At 40.8% G+C, this 5,529-nt stretch overlaps 1 pseudogene; it reads right to left on the bottom strand.

The window, feature by feature from the left end:
• Positions 1-796: 796 nt before the first annotated feature.
• On the bottom strand, positions 797-1,032 carry LOC123392052 (annotated as a pseudogene).
• Positions 1,033-5,529: the final 4,497 nt, after the last annotated feature.

The raw sequence follows: 5,529 nt of genomic DNA on the forward strand, positions 1-5,529 counted from the left end.
GCTTTTTAAGAATGATTTTATTTGAAAGAGACAGAGAATGGCGAGAGAGAGCACGAGGGGGAGGAGAGGGAGAAGCAGGTTCCCCACTGAGCAGGAAGCCCGATGCGGGACTCGATCCCAGGTCTCTGGGATCACTACCAAAGCTGAAGGCAGATGTTCAACCAACTGAGCCACACAGGTGCCCCTGTAAGTCACTTTGTTAAATATGCTTTCTTAAAAGAGCCTAGAATGCATGGCACTGTTGATTTGAAAATGGAAGTGTCCCCTTTTCTTGCAAGGAACAATATTGTGGGTGAAGTGGGTAAGTAATTTTGATGTAGTGTTATCAAAAAAGCATATGAAAATACTGCAGGAGCTAATACTGAGAAAAACTCTGAACAGAATGTTCAGAGTATATAGCATGCAGCTAGGACTAATTTCCTATGGTTTAATATTCTGGGTCAGCAAGCTTTTTAAGTTCTATGATATAACATTGTAAGTATGTGAAAATTCTTTCCTGTGTAGACAATTAAGTAAATACTGTGTCTTTCGGTCCTTTTGAAGTTGATATAGGGAAACTGTCCTGAAGGTGATAATACTTCAGATTTCTAGAAGAATTATGGATGCCTCCAAATATTTTAGCTTAATAAACTGGACAGATGACTTTCAAGTCATGCAAACTTCTGGCATCTAGATACCAAACTGCTTCCATCTCAGAGAGTACTTGGCTCTTGAATCAATCTTTCTCTCTCTTTCTTTGGGTACTTGCTTTTTTTCTTCTTTTAAAGAAATATTCCACCTCCATTATCCTCTCCAATCAGAAATTCTTTGAAACGATGCTGTTGGCCTTGGAGTCATTTGACTCATCATCCTGCGAATGGCCCCACAGATAGCATTGGTTTTAAATTGACTGTTGAACCTGCATGTCACCTTGTCGACCTTGGCCATGTTCATCCGGATGGACATATGGTCTTTGGTGCAGCTAATGCCCTTACCGAGGGAGCATCTTGGCAGCACATACAGGTCTACCAACTCATTGGAATTGTTCTGCATGTCCAGAGTACATCTGCTCCTACTGCCCAAGCGTGAGTGCAGAAACTCCTGAATCAGTTTTAAAAATATTTTTTCCCCATGTGGTACTTTTTCTTAAGAAGAGCTCTTGAATAATTATTTAAATATTTACAGTTGGCTTAAATTTTAAACATTTGGTGGGAGTTTTAAAAATATATGTTAAACTTTCAGAGAACAAAATTTTAAGACCCTCGGAGTTATTATTATAAAATGAATTACTTTCTTTGTTTTTCCAATCTCATAAAAAAATGACTTCAAAACTGAGAGTACCATGTAGGACCCAGCTGCAAAAATTCAAAATCAGCTATGTGCAGCTGCATTCTGGTTCCTCTAATTCATCTAACAGCTTTTAGTGGGTTCTATAAGTGACATTAGAAAAGGCACAGCAGATGTGCAAGATGGCTCCTGAAATCTAAAGTGGGACAGATGGTTCTCTGGTTGATTGACAGCATGAGGGGCACCGCCAGCAAGGGTCATCTCCTGTGAAGGATTTCCCCCTCCCTCTTCCTGCTTCTGCCTACAAATGGAACTTTCATACAAGAAAGAGAAGCAGGGGATTTAAGTAAAAAAGCCTTTCTCTTCAAATATGCATTGTAGTGAAAAGATTCTCAGCAAAAGGGAGTCACTTAGATGTGGAAAAAATTCTCCTCCTCTAACTTTTGACAAAGAGTTGACTCTGTATTGTTATAACAAAGTGGACAAATATACGTTTGAGTGCAAAACTCAGGATACTGAAGATAGAATTGAGATTAATGAAAGAACAAAGAAATAATATTATTGGGATTTATAAGCCCTCAAACAGCATAGATTAGAACTGAAATATTTCATCATTGGAAGCCCTATATTTCCCTAGATAATAAAATGTTTGTTTTAAATTTTAATTAGAAGGCTGGACAAAGTATTTGAGGTTGTTAACCAGCAATTCAGAGTCTAGGCTACATGACCTGTATGCTTAGTCCTCTATACTCCTCTGGGATTCTACAGAATCCCAGTACAGATCAAGATGGTTCTTGATTCACTGTCCTCTCTCTCTTTTCTCAGAAGTTCTATACATGTCCCAACTTTTTCTTACACCATGGCAAACACAGAAAAATGATGGTATTTGTGCTAGTCACTAAAATAAACTGGAGGGGATTGAGGCATCTATACTGGGATTCTATATGTATAGAATACACACAGACACACACACACACACACACACACACATCTATTTATATGTTTAGGCACATGTTTATTTATGGCATAAGTGTGATAAAAATAAAATCCAAAACACAAGGGAAGAGAATAAAACAAAACACTGCCTCTATTTGAATAAATATTAAATTGTATAAAACTCCCAAATATATTTTATAAATTTGAACTTGCTTCTCTAAATGTAACTTTTAATTGTAGGTTTAAATTTGAAATGGCCACACAAGTTTTTTTTTTTTTTTTTAAGTTTATGTACTTATTTTTAAGTGACAGCTACACCACCATGGGACTCGAACTTATGACCCTGAGATCAAGAGTCCCATGCTCTTCCCACTGAGCCAGCCAGGTGCTCCCCCGCCCTTAAATCTTATTTATTTACTTATTTAATTTTTAAGATTATTTATTTATTTACTTGAGAGAGGGAGAGAGAGAGAGAGCAAGCAAGTGAGCACAAGGAGGGAAGGGGCAGTAGCAGAAGCAGACTCCCCACTGAGCAGGGGTCCCGATGCAGGGCTGGATCCCAGGACCCTGAGAGATCATGACCTGAGCTGAAGGCAGATTCTTAACTGACTGAGCCACCCAGATACCTCTATTTACTTATTTATTTTTAACTAATGAATGCTTAATAGTTATTAATGAGAAATTTTGAATATAATAACCTTTCAACGTTTACCACTTAAATTTTATTTAAAGACTCTTACATTTTCTTATCTTTCACTAACAAATGTGACACAGAAATGTCTTGCGATGATTCCAGTGCATTTTGAATCCAAATGAACTTTTAGATTTTAAGTATACAAAAATAATGATGAGCTCTAATTTGCATTGTTTAAGCAGTCCACCGGCAACTGACCTGGACATCACAAAAAGGATGCATCAACTACAAAAGGCCAGATATGTTGAATTAATTTGAAGACTGAGATTTGGGGCTGCTCTCTGGGGCTACTCCCTGAAACTACACCCACCAGAACCCCCTGTCCTGTCTCCTTGGGTTTCCACCCTGCTAGCTGCACCTTAGAACGCCTGCCATGCTCTCTGGGTATTGAGAACATAAATTATCTCTGGCAGCCCAAAGAGCTCCTTGCCCACGATTGAGTGTTTAGAATCTTATTTGTTCCCACAGAAAGAGCACCACATCCTTTCACTTATTGACTTGATTGCTGAGAAATACATGGGCAACAGAAAATATACTCATCAAAATACCATGTGCCATGTGTTAGGCCTGGTTCAGTAAAGAATACGACAGAACTGGATTCCAGAATCTTACTATCTAATTAGAAAGCAAAGATCAGATTTTGCTCTACCATAAAGCTCACAGAATATGTCTTTTAATTATGTTTCTTTTCTCATAAAAAAGAATGAATTCATTCTTTTATTTTATTCATTTAAGAATATGTATTGATTTCATACTACGTGCCAATCATTTTGATGCCAGACAGACTTCTACTCTTACAGATCTTTTATTTTAGTGAGTGGAGAGAGAAAAGCAATAAAAAACCAAGTAATTGTTCTAGATCATAAGTGCTATGAAACTAAACATGGTGGGGCGCTGGGTGGCTCCGTGGGTTAAGCCTCTGCCTTCAGCTCAGGTCATGATCTCAGGGTATTGGGATGGAGCCCCACATTCATTTCTCTGCTCAGCGGGGAGCCTGCCTCTGCCTACTTGTGATCTCTCTCTCCGTCAAATAAATTAATAAAATCTTAAAAAAAATAAACATGGTAACATGGAGAGTGCCTGAGGTTCTAATTTTAATTGGATATCAAGGAAGGCCCCTTTGATGGGGTGACATCAGCTGTAACCTGAGACAAGAAGGCAAGTGAACACCTCGAAGAACAGTATTCTAGAAGAGAGAACAGCAAGTGCAAAGGCCCTGGTTCCAGGCTCAGCTTAGCATGTCCCAGAAACAAAATGAGTATTATTATTTTGGGAGTATAAATATTTATCAGCCAAGTTCTTTGTCCTAAAAGAGTTCCATAACAGAGAGACATAAGCAAAAAGATCACAATATAATGCAGAACTACACTGAAATGACAGAAGTATGCACAAAGAAAAGATGTGCTAAGAGGGAGGAGTGAAATTCTCTGGGCTGGATTTCCACGAAGGCTTGACAAAGAAAGTAATGTGAAAGTAGGATTTTGAAATACCAACAGAGTGAACCAGGCTGGGAAGAGGGTTAAGCTGGGGGGAAGAGCATACAGGGGCTGTGAGTGCAAAAGGCTGCAGGCTGTGTTTCTCATTGAACCGTACAATAGAAGAAAGTGAGGCTCAAGAGGACAGAGGCTGAGCCATGCAGGGCCTTAATAGTCTGTGCATGATGGGAGCTATCAAAAGGAAACCACAGGGCCGGATTTGTGTTTTCGATGGATCGCAGTAGGCTGTCTCTCTTAAATATGCCTGTGGGAGAATAAATATAGGGCAGCTCTACAGGCAGTGAGAAAGGTGAAATGAGGCCAGTGGCAGAGCTGCTCAGAAAAAAGGGAAGAAACCAAAGAGGTTTTTAGGAGTTGATGAAACAAAAACCACCAAGTAGAGCTAATTGTTCACTGTTGACTCACCATTTACTTTTGAGTATCCGGCACATAGTAGGCACTCAATAAATACTTGAAAAAAATGAATAAATGAATCAATGGTGGCCGGCTGTGGCAGCAGATGTCTGATGAACACAAGTCACGAGGCCCGCATTCCAATAGACTTCCATTAATAGAGAACCACTGAGTGCTGGCCTCTATTCAGCGTGTTGCTTTAATCCTAATAACCCTATGAGGCAAGTGTAATTTCCATTTTTTCGGATGAGAAAAACTTGAGGCTCAGAGAGAGAACGTGCCATGCCTGAGGTTCTAGAACGAGTCCGCAGCTGGACTCAAGACACCATGACACAGCCAAGTTCGCAGGCTTAATAATCACTTTCCATTACTTAAACTTAGAGGCTCCAAGAATGAAACAGATCGTGTAAAGCCCCAAACCAAAGAAATCAAGGAAAACCGGCTACTCTTAATAACGGGTTTAAAAAGGGGTTCCTGAACTTTCCTGTCAACCTGTCACTGGAAGGCCACAAAGGTACAACACTAGAGCCTGAAATCAAGCCACCCCTGGACCTCAAGGAGGGGGCGGGGCGGGGTCCGCACCCGCAGAGGGGCACGCGCAGCCGCAGTGCAGCTCGCGAGCGCCGCGGCCCGGGGGAAAAGGGAGGAGGGGCGGGCAGAGGAGGGCGGGGCCGACAGACGCGGGCGCTGCCTTCCAGTCCGAGGCTGAGAGCGTTTGGGTTCCGCAGGGAGGTCTTGACGCCA

The sequence above is a fragment of the Mustela putorius genome, unplaced genomic scaffold (assembly GCF_011764305.1).
Source record: "Mustela putorius furo isolate JIRA1106 unplaced genomic scaffold, ASM1176430v1.1 tig00000430_pilon_pilon_pilon, whole genome shotgun sequence".
In the NCBI taxonomy this organism is placed as follows: Eukaryota; Metazoa; Chordata; class Mammalia; order Carnivora; family Mustelidae; genus Mustela; species Mustela putorius.